Here is a 17,802-nt window from a genome sequence, read left to right as displayed (position 1 = left end):
ACACACGCAGAGCAGAGAGGCAACAGCCGACAGGATGAAGCGTGCACTTCTGCTGCACTCACACAAAATCTGGTAGTACGACACCTGCCCACAGGGCTGTGCAGAGGTGTGGGCGTGTTTATTTGTGTTGACAACATAACAGCCGTGAAACAGAAACTAACTTTTTATTTCTCTGATTCACGGCTTTGTTCTCGCTAACGTGAGTCTGTTTTCATTTGCTCTCTAGCTCACTTTGCCACCACTGCTGTTGTGCTAGGAAGGAGAGGCCACATTGAATGGTGTTTACCAACGCCACCCAACAGGAAATCTGGCATTTCATGTGTCAGCCAAGAGTAAAATGTGACCTATGATGGCATTAGGGCTGCACGGTGGCACAGCAGGTAGTGCGCGTGCCTCACAGCAAGAAGGTCCAAGTTCAATTCCCGGGTCGGACCTTTCTGTGTGAAGTTTGCATGTTCTTCCCGTGCATGTGTGGGTTCTCTCCGGGCACTCCGGCTTCCTCCCACAGACCAAAAACATGCTCATTAGGTTGATTGGTGACTCTAAATTGCCCTTAGGTGTGAGTGTGAGCGTGAATGGTTGTGTGTATGTGCCCTGCGATTGGCTGGCGACCAGTCCAGGGTGTACCCCACCTCTCGCCCGTTGACAGCCAAGATAGGCTCCGGCCCCCCCGCGACCCCGAAAGGGATAAGCGGCATAGAAAATGGATGGATGGATGGATGATGGCATTATATGGAAGGACATCTGTCCTCTGGGGGCCATGCATATCCATACCACATTCCATGATAGTCTGACCAGTATTTTTTTCAACATCATGCTTTGGAGTAAGTGCTAAACCAACCGACTGAATGAAAGTTTAACTAAAAATATCAATTACTGTACTGTAGCGCATATTCACTATGAACCATTGCTTCTCTTGAACACTTCTTCTGACATGTAATTACCTCTAAACCTGCAACATCAAACTGATGATCACAGGACGAAGAAGCTCAAATATTTTAAAAACGGTGCTGAGTACGCCGCCGATGGAGTAATTATCATCTTACGCTCTGCTCCTTTGCTGGTCTTCCCCTCTTCGTGCCAACCCTTCCCCCTACATTCATGCAGCCTTATGACTTTTGTTCCACGAAAGACTTCTTACAGATTACAGATCAGGGTGTTGCTTCGTGGTTTCGGTTTGGAATGCACTTGCTTGCAAGCTAAATATGTGGTTGAGTCCACTATATGTGCCACATCTGATTGGACTTTAATTGGTGGTGCTTCAGTGTGCAGTCACTGAGTTCAACGGCAGCTTTTAACAGCAATGTCTGAGATGTGATTTCAAACTAATTGGATAACTGCACATCTGGTGATTAAAGGGCAGGGGTATTATGAAAATAATGAAGAAAAATAAACGAATGATACATTTTATGAGGGTATTTGTCTTTATTGTCATATAACTGGTCATGCTAGCTCCATAACATCAGCGTGCTAGCATGCTAACATGCATACTGACAGTGACAGAATCAGAAATACTTTATTGATCCCGAGGGGAAATTGTTTCCAATGCTAACAGGCTAATGTTTAGCTGGTAATATTTACCAGGCTTGCCATATTAGTTTAGCATGTTAGCCCACTAACATTGGAAGATTAACATAATAACATAATAGATGAGAATATGAGTTTTGCAACATGAGTCTGGATGCCAGACTCAGATTGATGTTGACTCATACATCACCTCATGTCCATGCAAAGTGTACTTTAGAGAGGCATGTTGAACTGTTTCTGTATTGTTTCATCATCCTCAGCAGGAATCTTGAATGATGCTCTTTCAGGAGCTGCACCATTAAATGTGTGCTTTCACGGGTGTAGCAGAGGAAAACCTGTTCCAAATATTGCTTTATAGTGCTAATATTTATTCATTCATTTACTGTGGCAGAGAGGTGGCAGGAGAAATAAACACAAGCCAACAGGTAATGTCTGATTGTATTCATTGCAAAGGATGATGCCTCTGAGCCAAGAACTTCTCTGTAAAGTGCATTTGGTGGTGTTACAAAGAGAATAAAAGCAAACTGTTTGGCTTCAGGAAGAGCTTGCATAAATATAACCAATGTTGTCTGAATATGGATCGCAATGGTGGTCAGGCCACTGCTTTGGTCCAAATATCTAAACATGGATTGACATCAATTTTTGTGGCCCCAAAGAATGAATCCTGCTGACTCTGGTGATCCCCTGACTTCTTCCTCTTGCTCCACCAGGTTGACATTTTGATTCTTAATTAAATAAATCCAAAACTCTATTAGATGGAAGTCATGAAATCTGGTACAGACAGTAATTTCTTCCCAGGATGAACTGTAATAACTTTGGTGATCCCCTGACCTTCCATATAACGCCATAATCATGTCAAAATTTTAATTTGTCCAATACTTTGTTTATGCTCAAATATCTACAAAACTAATGACATTTCCCATGAGTCTCAGCTGTGCAGGGTTTAGTGCTAAGTAGCAATTGTTAGAATGCTAACATGTTGGACTAAGATGGTGGACCTGGTAATCATTATACCTGCTAAACATGAGCATATTAGCATTGTCACTGTGAGCATGTTAACATTATGACATTAGCATTTAGCTCCACAGTAAGCACAACCTCACACAGCTGCTAACTTAGCTGTAGAAACTAGGAATTTAACAGATGCAATGCACCACATCTGCGATGTTTGTGCTAACAGACTGTACAACCTACTGAAAAACCCTGAAAAATATCAACACAACAAATACACATACTATACTATTCTCTTAATTGACTCCACAGAGGCAAATGGTTCTAGTCAATTGCTTTTTCACATGATCCTGATCTCTGTGTCTCTCCCTCTTTGAGCATCTGTGTCTGCATGCGTGTGTGTGTGTGTGTGTGTGTGTGTGTGTGTGTGTGTGTGTGTGTGCTTGTGGTGGTTAAATGGCTGCCTACAACTTGGCAGAACTCTGTTTAGACCTCGCTATGCATCTCAATGACGACAGGCACACTGCAGAATGAGTCAAGCACTGTCGACACTGGGAGAGCATTCAGACTCATCACTGGCTCTGGAATTGGGTTTCTGAATGCTAAGGTGTGTGTGTGTGTGTGTGTGTGTGTGTGTGTGTGTGTGTGTGTGTGTCAGAGAGAGAGAGAGAGAGAAATTGTTTGGCCTATCTCTCTAAATCCCCTCAAATGAAAGATGGACTTTTAATGTACAGAGTGTCTATTCAGGTCATAGGACACTGGAACCTTCTGCGTCTTGCAAACAGCAGATGCACTTAAATAAAAGCAAAGATACTGTGTTGCTGTGACCTCTGTGTTAGGGCTTAATTCCATTGGGCACGACTGCATCGCACTGCAACACCGTTTCAGAAGCGGCTCTCCGGTCTGCTCCGCTTAAAAAAAGGAGCCGAGTCTATTTTGGATGGGAGCTGTCTCAAAACTGCACAGAGCTGATGGAGCTATGCAGGAAGTCAGACACAAGAATGGCAAAAAGAATCAGGTCAATTTTCAAAATAAAACACCCTGTGCAGGCTCCCGATTGTAAAAACAGGCAAATAAATAAGCCATTTAATTTCGTGGCCTGCTACTCATGGAAGACACACAAAAATCATGGAAAAATTACAACAAAATCTAAGCAAGCTATCAAAATAGGGCAGGCAAAGTGCTCTGCTTCTGAAATGCTCCCAGTGGGGTGTGAAGCCGTGTGGAGGACTGAACAAAACCGCTTTGCAGATGCAACTTCTCAGAGCCATGTCTGGCAAAATCAAGCCGTTATTCTCCACCTGTGCTGCCCTGGTGACCTGCAAACCCAGTGTCATTTCGGGTAATTACCTATCTGAAAAAAATGGCTTGATGACTCACGCGGCTTATTATAGGCGAAGATGTGCTCATGAGCAGCCTGGACAGCGAAAGTGTGTGCGTGGGTGAGTGAGTGAGTGAGTGAATCTGTGCGTGCGAGCAGGTTTAAGTTTTCTCTGTAGTTTATGCGTGGCTCGAGTATGTTGACTGTTTCACTTTGCTCTTCTAAATCTCTCCAAGCGCTTAAGGCCTGTTCACCCAGATTAACCCTCACATGCATTCACATCTGTGAGGTCACGTTACATCTCTGTTTTGGTTGCAGATCATGCGGCAGCCAGCATGTGTAGTTTGTTATTCACAGTGGAAGCCTTTTTTGACTTTAATAGTAAACTTTTGGAGATGCCAAAGCAATCAATTTTCTATTCATAAAATGTTAAAAGCTTCACTAGGCAAGTGTGAACTCTCTTTATGGGTCTAAATGTGTGTGGAGCTGCAGTAAAAAACATGTCTCTAAATAGATTTGCCTTGTTTACCAAAATGAAAACTCACATCACATGCATTTGTTCACCCAAAGCATGTAACACATCAAAAGTTAGAAGTGAAATAAAAACTGGAAGTTGACTCATGATGATACTGAAATGCAACTTTTTCAAACCATAAACTCTTCAGAAGCACTAACACGCAGCTAATCACCTTTATGATTTGTTGTAGTAAAATCTCCATTCAGTGCTGCACGCAAGACATCCTCATTCATTTAGTGTTTAATAATTTTGAGAGCGCCCTCATTTTGTTGCTATCCCACGATAAGCCTCACTAGGCATTGCTCCAGTGTTGCTGAATTCAAAGGCAGATTTTCTCCGCTGAGGTACATCCTATCAAAATCCTGTGGAATAATTACTCAGCAGAAATTCCCAGAACATCACAGCCTCGTTTTCATGCTCCACCATGACCGTGGCTCTGTGTACACTAGCTCACTGTCAGTGTACTATGACTGGAATCAGACACATGAATGCATAATAAAAAGTGTTGTTCCAAGACAATGCCCAGTCATTCCAACAAGAAATGCTTCCCACTGCACCTGCCAAAAAAAGTTTTCTTTCTTCCTCATCTACTTCCTTGTTCGTGCACATGCAGCTTAGTGTCTCTCTGAGCTCACCGGGCCATCCCATAAATTTGATTGAGAGCTCATAGGCTGAACAAAGTTTGGCCACAAATAGGCAGCAATGCTGACTCACCACACCTTCTGCAGTTCTCTTATTAAAGAGGCACTCCGCCAATTTTAAACATGAAGTTCAGTTTACTCATCAAGATTAGTGCTACACAGCCTCTCTTCTTTTATTAATCTGTTTCCAACAAACCCCAAACTTTACAGAAGTGCAGAACTGCTACCACTTTCATACTTCACTGCACCAAAACCAGGTGAGGTTGAAACCACACAGGGTTTTAACCAACATGCCTGACTAACTAAAGGTTTTAATACAACTGCTCTTGATGACTTTTCATTTCTGAATGTCTGAGTGTCATGCACATTTTTCATTGCTTTTAATTTACCTAACAGATAATCTGACTCATTGTGTGCAGAGGAAACAAGTTCTGAACACAGTTTAATTACACATCCAACAGATGCAGAGCAGCATTAGCATTCATTTGGACTTGTGTTTGTGTCTGTCTCATATAGGTGCAATATTGTCTTCTTTTAGCTCTGATTTTGGTCTCCACCAATGCATGAGGGAAATGTCTGTCTCTAACCATTAAACGCTCCACTATGTTCACCAGCTAGCTACTAACTTTGCCCTTTTACCATTTATTGCTGAGAAGGTAACATGCAATTAGTTTACAGCTGCCTGTTACGTCTGCAAATGTCACTATGAGAGCAGTGAGAGTGAACCAGGTCAATGAAACTGAGCTGAGATGAGAGACGACGAACGCAGAGTTAAGGGAGACTGCAGTCAGGTGATATTCTGTATTTGTGAGTCACTACTATGTGATCCATTGTTCATATAAAAATATTCATCATATAGAGAGGGATTTGACTCACTGTCACAAAAGGTTCAATATAGAGTTAACATACAGTGTAATCTAATAATCAAAGCCAGTGACTCAAACATGCCAACCCGTAATTTTCCCTCAAGAAGAGAATCATAAATACAAATTCATGATGAGAAGAGCAGCAAGGCTGATTCAGTAGAATATAGAAAAGAGGTGAAGATGAGCTGACTACTGCATGGTTGTCATCGAGGTGGCCGTGGTTGACTTGGCAACCAAATCTCTGTGGGGTTGTTGGGATAGAAACAGACTGATCATTATTAAGATTTTTTTTAACTCGTGCGTGCCTCCGTGTGAGTATGCATTATGTTTGTGTGTTTGAATGTGTGCGTTTCTGCAGGGATCGTAGTTGCCGCACAGAAATGTCAAAAACTGTAGTTTATGTCCAGTCACAATAACATCGTTCAGTGCAGCTCAGCCTGCACGTGACATTTATGATGCTGGACTTGTGTCTTCTTACCTGATCATGCACCCATGGTTCTGCAAGTCATGCCGGATTGAGTTTTGTCTCTGTATGAGAGAGTTTGCTGCATATTATCGTCATCACTCAGTGGGTGCTTGTTGTTTCAGTGAACGCCTGAAGGACATTGTAGCATGACAGCAATGCAGCTATCCATTTTAGTTCCTATGCCTCCTCCTCCTCCTCCACCTCCTCGTTCTCCCCCGCCTGCTAATCATCTGCGTTTCTCTCTTCCCATCCTCCTCAACACTGTCATCCTCCTCCTCCTCCTCCTCTCACTCTATTTCTCTCTCTCCCTTGACTCATCATCCTTGTCCTCCCTTCCTCTCCATCGTCCTTCTCCTTTTGTTTGAGATACAGGACCCTGGGGACTCAAGGCTGCAGTAAAACATGTTGGATGAATCCAAATGTTCTCTGATGTAAGTCCTTGACCAAAATCTCAACAATATAAAAGAAACATCATTAAGTAGTATAGTGTAAAGCAGAGCATACGGGGTTCTTTTTGTTCAAAAATTGAGTTGGCTAGAGTTGATGAGCGCAGGGAGGAAGAGCTACAAACTCCATCAAGCTCTTAATCTGAAAAACTTCTGAGCTGATGGTGAGGGCAGGTGTGAGCGTGTGTGTGTATGTTCGTGCGGAGGGGCTGGTATGGATGGACCTCTCTGATGTCAGGGAGTGAGTGTGATAAGGCTGTGTCTGTGAGGTTGTAAATGTTTGATGGGATTTGATCCTACCATCTGTCCACTACTGCTGGCTAAAAGGAAGAGAGAGGCAGACAGACTGGGTTAAAATAGACAACGAGAACGCTCAATGACAATAAAAATGTTAGCATGTCATCCTGTGAGAAGCATTACAGAGGACTCATCTTTGAATGTATGATTGAATGAATTTAGGGCCATAGGCCTTTAAATAGAATGTTTGCATGACATATGACAGATACATACAGTATAATCTAGCATTGTATGCATTATGCGTAAATCCTTTTGGTAAAGTGCTACATAAATAGTGGTTGCAGAGTAAATACCCAAAATGCAGCTCTCACATTGTCCTCTTTGCACCATAGAATATCATTATCACGTACACCTCTAATTTAGTCACACCAACTCACCTCTGTAAACCATCTAGCTCTACAACACAGTGGCTGGGTGTAGCTGTAATACTTAATACCTAAATACTTTACAAATATGAAGGATACTAACTTGCAAAGATGCAGTACCTAGACTTTACTCCTACTGAAACTCAAACATCTGCAACAGTTTTCCTCCTTCAGAGCTTAAGAGAGGCATGAGAACATTATATTTATTGCCCCAGAATGTGTAAGATTGTCTTTAGAGAGTAAACAAACACAACAATTCATGGCGTTATCCTTATTATCCTGCGATAATCCCACTGGATACCTTTTTCATAAAACCTTTTGGTTGACGGTATTTTTTATTTGTGTTAATGCCCGTGCTGGTTTGGTCATATTGTGAACATTTCTTCCTTTGCAATAGCTGCATAATTTCATTAATATATGTCAGAAATTCATGACAGAATAACAGTGGTAATAGTGTCTTTCAGTTGTGGGCCTGGCTTTCCTCTGCCATTCTTGCTGAAGTCTGCTGTGTTGGCTGCAGTATGAAAATTATAAAAAACTACAGTAGGCAGTTTTGAATACAGCCTTAGAGTCTACAGCTGCTCTGTGAAGTTGTACTTAGGAACTGCAGTGCTTTGAACTAAATGCTAACATCAGCATGCTAGCTTGCACACGGTGACAATGCTAACATCACAACCATCTTAGTTGAGTGTGCTAACATGCTAATATTTGCTTATTTACACCAAACACAGTGTTGCTGAGGCTGATGGGAGTGTATTTATTTCTGCAGAAAATTATTTGATCTGATTTTTTCAGTTTTGAGCTGATGGCAGTGCTTCATGGAAAGTCATGGGTTGAGACACAGTGGGCCTCATTCAAGAATGGTTTTGCATTCATACTGATTTTCTTACTTTCTTTCTGTGAGGTTGCTTGCATAAGCGCTCAGTCACATTCACCCGATCTCTTAAATGCACAAGCCAGTCATAAATAGATCCTTTCAGCCTGATGAATGCCTGCTGTCCATCATGAGTTCATGGAAATCCATCCAGTAGCTGTGCAGATATGTCCACCTGGACCACAATTAACAGACATTGCCATGCCCAGAGCCATGCCTTTAGGCTGGCTAAAAATTTAAATAGTGAAAGAGAAGAAAGATCACTGTGACATTTGCTGCCCCGTTATCTACCTTAAAAGGTCCTTCTAAGGGCACCATTACAGATGATCAAAGAATATGCTAAACAGTTTTCTATGGATTTTCTGAGGTATTGATCGTTGGGTGCCATGACATTTGTGTGTGCAGAGAGTTTATATGGCTTGTACTTGATTAACATATGTTTACACATAGCATTTGCTCTATGTTTGTGTGCGTGTGCCGCATGTATGACGAACACATATGCATGAATGCACACAAAGCATTCTTTTGTTTGCACACATCATGGCACGTTGCTGTGAGCCTTCCATGACCCCAGAGGCTGGTGACTGGCTGAGCTCCCAGCCAGTGCGATTTTAACAGATTGATCATCTATGTGTTATACTCCAATCAATGACTCTAACTACCAATGGGCCAGATTGTGAACTCTGCAAACTGAGGTCAATAAACACAACAGATCTGGGGGGCTGTGAAGGGTGGGGGTGGGGGAATCAATCTCTTTACCAAAGGCCTTCACCTCGCACTGTTGCCCACTGGAAAGGTCACAAAGTCTTTCTGCTTGATAATAATGCTAACGCATCTTATACAGCAATCATCAACCTCCCAGACATCAAATAGGATTAATGAAATCCTGTAAACTCCCGTGACCTTCCCTTTACAGTAGCCCTTCCCCACATCTGTTTGAAACCTATAAGTCTTGAGATGTTGTCTGAGATCAGCATTTCGATTGCAGATGAAGAAATCATGTGGTGTAGCATGTTACGTAACTTTGCCCTCACATGCAGCAACCAGCTAAGTATAGGCAAGCACTGCCCTTTCGTTGCAAGCTCAGGCTTAAATAATATATCAGTGATTGTCCTTTCATCTAATCACAAACCAGGCCACAGTACTGAGGGGCTCAGTATGGTACAAACAAGCTTGAATTGTGCTTTAAATGCTTTGATTCTCCAGACCAAGTTTGAGAGAAAGTTGAGGGGGCAGAGAACAAGGCTTCAGTACTTTATGACTGAGGGAGTAAACCCCAGTTATCTTTTGGCTGGCTGACCTTTAAGTTCTAAAGGGACCCGAGTGAGGACAGAAACATCTGGAGAAGTAATTAAGATAGAACAATCTGGCTCTCAGAATATAAATCTTTAACAGGGACAAATCACTTATTCCTTCCAAGGCTCCTAACTCCCACTGATTCCTAATATAGAAGACTATGCCAAATGAACCTGATAAAACCCATCACATTGAAAATTCTCAGAAGGCTTGCAACAACCACAATATGTGTTTGTGAATTTTCAACACTGATGTTACCGATTGTGTATTGTATGAAGATTAAACTTGTAAACAATGATTGATTGATGTGTGCAGCAGAATAATAAGGTCAATTTAATCAATCAATCTTCGGTCCAAACGGCTGTGTAATGCATTGAAAAGATATTTTGTAAGGGTGTAAAATTCCTTAAAGGAACAGTTCCACATTAAGGGAAATTCACTTCTGCAATGAGAGTTAGATGAGAAGATCGATGCCAATGTCTCTATGGTAAATATGAAGGCAGTTAGCAACTGGTTTTATCCTATAGTCCATAGCTTGTTTTAGATAACATTTTTTTCCCAAATAAAAATGGAAAAATAGCAAAAGAGCCTTGACACACTGGAACACTTTCTCAACACCACACCAGTGAGAACACCCTCGTCCACTTTCCGGTTAAATTGGCCTCATTTATTCTTAAGAGAAACTGCTTCTTTTTTTAGAGAGGTCCCATCTCCACTCTGAGTTTTTTTTTTTTTTTTAAATATCTTTGCAAGCCTCACATTCACACTATAGCTTTGAAGAAATTAATTTACTTGCTAAAAAGGAAATGTACCGTCCTCTCCTCCTCTCTTTACACCATACCTACAGATCAGAATGAAAGTTAACTCACCAAACTTGCATACAAAAAAGTGAAGAAGACATGCTATTCAAATTTAGAGAACAAAATTACCAAGAAGATCAGCTCATATGTGGAGAAAACAAGGTGGATTCAAAGAGATGAGAGGCTTATCTGCAAGTTCAAACACCCTCCAAATCTAAGCTGCATCTTATTTACTGCAATACATTTACCCCAAAGACTAAGAACATCAAGGACCTCATTCTAAAACATTAGCATATTCTCCAAAATAAGCCATTCTTGAAAGCCCTACCTACAGTATGGTAACTTTAAAAAAAAAAGGAGGAAACATAAGGGACAGAGTTTTTAGAGCATGCCAACATTTTGAAGCTGCCACCATATCAAAAATCTGAAATCTTTTAACCACCCTGCCAATGGGAAGACCATCAGCACAGTGAAATTTATTATTTAAAACACGAAAGAAATGTTGTTTATATGATACAGTTCCCATGTGGTTAAAAGTACAGGTAGACATCCTGTTCCCTGAAATCACTGAGCTCCATTAAGAGGGATGATCCTGTTGCAAGACATTTTAATGAAATGCAACATCATCTTTATTTTTTATAGGCATACAAGTCATGGCAATGTCAGGTTTTTTTTTTTACAACAAGAAGGAATTTAGATATTCTTTATGAAGACATTGTCTATATGTTTGGTAATGCCCATGTCCATTATTGGACACACCCTGTGCCTCTCTGGCCTCTCTTGGACGGCCATATTTACACTTTGGTGTTTTGAATGGAGTAAATAAGATATTACATGTTAACTAGTGAACTTTTGGGATGTTGGTGGATTTTATTACTTTTGGACCAGAGCCGGGTAAGATGCTTCCCCCTGTTTTCTGGCTTTATGCTAAGCTAAGCTAACTGGCTGCTTGGGTCTGCTTCGTGTTGAGGCTTTCAGTGCTTTGCATACAACAAACCAGTTTAATGTGCTGACCCGTCCAGCTGAAGCATCTATTCGAGATGTGATGAGAGAACTTTACCTCGTAAACCACTCAGCTGGCACAGCTGCTAAAGAGTATCAAGATTTGAATTTCTATGTTGTTTATATTCATCTAAATTATGTTTAGGAGAATTAAAACGCAGAAAATATTACAATGAAATTATGTTTCCATTTAACACACATGTGCTAAATAAACCTGAGAAATGGAAAAGATATTTGGCGCTCACAAAAGCTGCTCAATGTCCACGAGTGATGACTGACAGATCAAAGCAACGCAACATGAAATGGTTGCGCTTTGTATGCATGTGGTGTGAAGTTCGGCCTGTGGGAGCTTTTACCAGAAATTCCTCAACTTGACAAAGCTAAGATTTGGTGGGATTACAGAGTTGCCAGAGGGGGTAACTTGTAGTCTTTTCTGGAAACCTCCGGCTGGTAGTCACAGCGTGCACGTCATTCAGGCCGGCGTTCACTACGAGCTGCCGGCTGACGCACGCATCGCTGTGCATCACAGTGTCCCTGGAGGTACAGCTGTGTCAACTGATAAGACACATTTTGAGCTCCACCTCGCAGTTAAAGTGATCTGGATATACTATCGGCCCAACCACCCCTTTCTATGAACACACACACACACACACACACACACACACACACACACACACACACACACACACACACACACACACACACACCCTGAGAAGACTAGCAGGATGTCTGAGTAAACAAATTAACTAAACACACACCCACATTATTATTATTTTTTTTTTATACTGCCTGCACACACAGAAACACACACATGTATCAGTGACTTTTGCGGTTTTAAGGAGGACTTCCATAATTGATGAGGCCACATGCTCTGTACCTTTACTGGGGCAGGGGGTGGCTCAGGTCTGCTTGACTCAGCATTCCTCTGTCCATTGCTCTTTTTTTTTAGCCTCTGTCAGCACTGTGTGTGTGTGTGTGTGTGTGTGTGTGTGTGTGTGTGTGTGTGTGTGTGTGTGTCTGTCTGTCTGTCTGTCTGTCTGTCTGTCTGTCTGTCTGTCTGTCTGTCTGTCTGTGTGTGTGCATACACACAGGAAAGAGAAAACAAGAGAAAGACAAACACAGACAATGAACCCCATACAGACAGATCTTACACAGCCCAAGTCGGTTTACAGCAAGCAGGTCAGCAGGCAACAAACAGACTTTTTGATTCTGTCTTGTGCATCAACAACATTTTCCAAAGGCTGGAACTTAAATGTTATTGATGGCAAACATCAGGTTTTTTGGTGCAGCCCCTTGGAACTGAAGGGCCAACCACAGCCTCGAGACGAGACTTGTTGTGTTTTGAGTGAGACGAGTAGCTGAGTGGGAATGTCAGCCTCCGAGTATTATTTTGAGTTGGAGATTTGGGGAATTTCTGAGGGCTACAGTGTGGCCTACTTGGCCAAAAAAGGGTGGCAGGATGGCTGCAAATTAACCATGTCAGGCATTTAGACTTATACAAAGTCCAGTGGTGATACTGATAGAATGTGAGCTAATTCAAAATGAAACACACACTTATTTGGTCACTTGTGAATGAGGCACTACAATCACTAAAAAATATCTAATTTAGGCTTAATCTGCATTTGTCTGGACTGCACATTACAATTCACCATCCACAACTGTGGGTTAACCATTTTAGTTGAGTGTGTGAGCATGCTAACAGTGCTAAACACGAAGTACAGCTGATGGGAAAGTCATTAGTTTGCATTTGGTCAAAGAAATCAATGTGGTGGACGGACTGTCATTGTCATTCATGGGGCTGTGCTGCTAGCAAGGCTAAAAGCCATTCTGGGAGACAAAGGAAAAGATTAAATGAAGCAGAACTGGATGAGACACATTGAGGAAATGTGATTGCACCATTGACATGACATTCACCATTAGAATTCTTCTTGAGAAAATATGTTGCTGACACTTGACTTGACTTGAACGTCATATGATTGCAGCTTTAAAACGATCAAAATGGTGGATCTTTATTTGAAGCTGGCCACCACATGCAGCCACTGTTGTCCTGGCTCCTTTCAGTCTGTCAACCAGCCAAACTCATCAGCCATGGAGAAGTGCCCAGAAGGTAAATGAAACCACTCCTGCTTTAGAGGCACAGTTCCTCGATTGATTTCGCACACACACATCTGTGCACATTCCTGAATTATACACACTCACAATACACAGCCCTTTGGCAAATCGATACTTGTTTCCAAATGTTTTTCTTGTGTTGATTCATAAGAAAAATAAAGATGCAAATGGATGGAAATAAGCAGAATCAGAATCCCTTTTATATGTCACCAACAGTGAATGAATGAACAAGTAGCCCAAATTTAATATTACCATGGCAACAACAAATTCACACATTGCACCATATATAGTATGAGAATCACTTAAGATGCAGGGGTGTAGTCAGAAATATTAAGACAAACGCAATTAAACTGTACATAATTAACCAAATTTCTGCACAGGGTGGGATCAATAACATTTTAGCTAAGACACTGCGTTCCCTCTTTGAGGTTAAGGTACAATCAGCTTTTACATAATTCTTTGTGAAACTTTTCGGCGTTTCTGATTAGTGTGACTACAATCAGGGGAAATAGGTAATCCAAAAGTACTCTTTTTCTACAGTAATTATGCTGATTTTCTCCCTGAATCATTTTTGTTTTTAAGTTGTAAAGCACATTTTAAAAGACTGACCATTTTGATAGCAATTGTCATATTTTCCTTTTTAAATTTGGGAAGTTGCGCCATGATCAGACACAAGTGAGGACTGAAAATGAGTCAAACATCCCATTTTCCAGTTTTGCTACAGTGCAAAATGTTGAACTTTGAAATATGTGTTAACTCACTTAACTACATATTTGCTCAATCTAGTGTGCAGACAGACACACGCACACACGCGCACACCCCCCACACAACACACACACACACACACACACACACACACACACACACACACACACACACACACACACACACACACACACACACACACACACACACACACACACACACACACACACATGCATTGACACTCACTTCACAGACCCCCAGCTGCTGCTCTGTTGTAATTTATTATCCCTGCTGTACCCAGTGGAGTCATGAAATCAGCCTGGCCTTCGTGACACACACACACACACACACACACACACACACACACACACACACACACACACACACACACACACACACACACATACACACACACACACACGGCCCATGAATCCTTTTTGAAACAGGCATCCTGGCTCACTACCCGGCAGAGACCTCTTTGGCTTAATTAGTATAGAGTCCCCATGGACTGCACAACAGGACAAAATACACTGGACAGATGAAGGATGTGAAAGGTCTCAGGCTGTCAGAAAAAAAAAAAAAACACTGAGGAGTGGCACTCTGATAGAGAAAGTGGACAACGATGTTTTTTATTTATATTTAAAATGATGTCATCAATGATTATGACTGACTGATTATGACAGATCGATAGGAGTATGGTACAAATATTGAAAAACACCCTGAGGCTCTGTCATGTGTCAAGTCTTCTTTGTGTGTGAAGATTATATTCAGTAGTGTTGAAATTGAATGTAACACAACGGAAACCCTCGTCTGAGGCATTTGAAACACACCAAAAACTACGCCGTCTATGCTGTAGTGTTTCTTAATAAGACCTTTCCGATGGCAGCTTTCACACACACCTACTGTCGTTTGCTTTTGCATCTATCCCTGATCCTCGCTGGCCACAGCTCTTTCATCCTCCTCTTTCATGTGTGCTTTTTGCATCATCTAATTCACCCCCCTCCCGCTCCACCCTGTACCCAGAGGTCCAAAGCCACCCAGGAGCATGTCTACACCGTTTAGATAGCAACATGTACACTATCTGAATATTTCATAGGACACAAACACGACCCTACAACAGCACACCATGAGGCTTTGTTACATCCTTCAAACCTGTCCGTCTTTCTCTCAAACACCACACATGCAAACATCTACATAATTTACACAAATACAATTGCTGTCAGGTCAAATCCTTGTATTTTCCAAACGTTAACTTGAAAAACTTAGATGGATCACAGTGTGTTTTTTTCCATTTTGTTCTAAAATAGAGTACCACAGGAAAATGTTCAAAGTGAGATTTCAAGATATAAATCAACACTTAAGTTATGAGCTTAGCATGTGCACATATGCACACATACAAATGCACTCTGGGAAGAACTGCACCATAATTATGCCTAAGGTAAAAAGGCGATTAATTTTTTAATGGATTCAATGTTTTATTCATAGCACCTATCCAGAGCACACACAAAATCACTGCCAGAGAGAGAACACACGCTAAAAGTGGCTATTAGCTATTGCATACAGGAGATGAATTACATATCTCCGCTTTGAACACAGTAACATTTTTGGCTGAAACTGTAGACCTATAGGTTGCATGAATTATTTAATGATATGTGCCATTTCCCCTCTGCAATCCATGTGAATGTGACGTAGAGTGAAAGGCAGACAGAGAAAGGGGCAGAAGGAAGTGCGGGTGTTGTCGTCTCAGTGAGGCCAGTAAGACCGGTTATTCTGTCCTAGAAATCCATTTACTGTACAGAGCACTCTGCCTAATCATCCATCCCACTGTGAGAGGAATACTCTGTCCTGTGCAGGAGACACTGTAAAGGTGGAGCATATTTAGGACTTTTACCTCCATCTTCCAGCTGATTCTTGCCCTCCGTTTTCTGATTGAGATTTCACTTGAACACTTTTGTTTGTGGAACACAACAGGCACTAAAAAGGAGGAAAAGGAAAAGGAGATCACAAATAGAAATGATCAGATCATGATGTTAGGCTGGAGCTGCTCAACTGTGTATGTCGTGCTGGACCTATTACACTGATTAAAAAGCAATGCAGGGAAAAAGACTTGCCTCATTATATCATTATCATTAGACAATTAAATAATTGTAATTGTATTATTCCAGAGAAGATGAAGAGGACAGAATATTTTGCACTCTGATTTCAGACAGTCATAGTTTCTGATGAAGAACGTTAATGACAAGTGTCTCATATTACATTTAAATGGAGCTTATCTGGAAAAGATAGAGTTTTGGTCTAGTGCTGCCCCATTCTAAAATGTCATTAATCTCCCTTAAAATCACTTTGGTTCTCTATTGTGGTGGACAAATTTGGAGAAGTTTTAATGTCTTACAGTTACCAGAAATAGGGTTCAGGGAATGATCTCGATGAATAGTTAAAATAAGGACAGACTGCCATTAAAGTTTGATATTTAGGTACGTGGAAATCTTGCGTTTCATTATTTTTATGTAAGCATCAAAATAAATGACTCAAAACGTTTTTTTGCCTCCAGATTCTAGCGTATGTGAGGGTATCTGCAGAGCTTGCACCATTTTGCATGCTAAATGTGAATACTGTTACTTTCAGACATCTGTAATCTATTTTTTTTAATCGGATTACTTTAAGCCGGTCACTCCCTATCGCTGCCAATACCTGCCATCCACCTCCCCATCGCCTGCTCATCCTTTCTGTACGCACTTAATAATGCAGAACACCACGGATTCCCTAATTTATCACTCTCTCCCAGCTGGACTTGAAGTGACAGATTTATTAGATAGCCATTTGCGGCTGCATGTAACACTGCCAGTTAAGGGTAGGTGAGACTGACAGAGTCAAAGCTGTTTGATGACCTCGAGGTGATAATGACCGTACAGGAGAGAAGGACACAGAGGAGGACACGGGGACTGGTGTGGACAGGTGAAGGAAAGAGGGTTGGATGGTCACACATCTGGCAAAGTAGAAAGAAGCCTACTCTTACATGGGTTACCCTGGAGCTGAAAATAGTGTGAAAGATATCAAGATTAAAACTATGTTATCGAATAGAAAACTGTGGGTCCAGGGAATAATGGTAATGCTTATAGGTTTTCATTAAAAGAGGAGGATTATTTAAAGGAGCAGTTCAACATTTTTGGAGATGAGAGGATCAGTACCACTCTCATATATCTATCTGTCAAATATCAAGCTATAGCCAGCAGGCAGTGAGCTTAGCATAGCATGAAGACTAGAAGCAGGGGGAAACGACTAGCCTGGCCAGCTCAGTAATGAATATGATAAATGTCCCCCTGTCTCCAGTCTTTATGCTATGCTAAGCTAATTGTTGCCTGGCTGTAGCCTCATGAGAATTGCTTGAACTGAAAAAAGCTTTTGTCTGAAAAAAGCCAACATGTCAAACTATTCCTTTAAATAATGCTAATTTATAGACAATGTAAAAGTACAGCTATCTATCTATCTATCTATCCATCTATCCATCCATCCATCTATCTATCTATCTATCTATCTATCTATCTATCTATCTATCTATCTATCTATCTATCTATCTATCTATCTATCTATCTATCTATCTATCTATCTATCTATC

The sequence above is a fragment of the Chaetodon trifascialis genome, chromosome 16 (genome assembly GCF_039877785.1).
Source record: "Chaetodon trifascialis isolate fChaTrf1 chromosome 16, fChaTrf1.hap1, whole genome shotgun sequence".
NCBI classification, from domain to species: domain Eukaryota; kingdom Metazoa; phylum Chordata; class Actinopteri; order Chaetodontiformes; family Chaetodontidae; genus Chaetodon; species Chaetodon trifascialis.
This window is presented reverse-complemented; position numbering follows the sequence as displayed.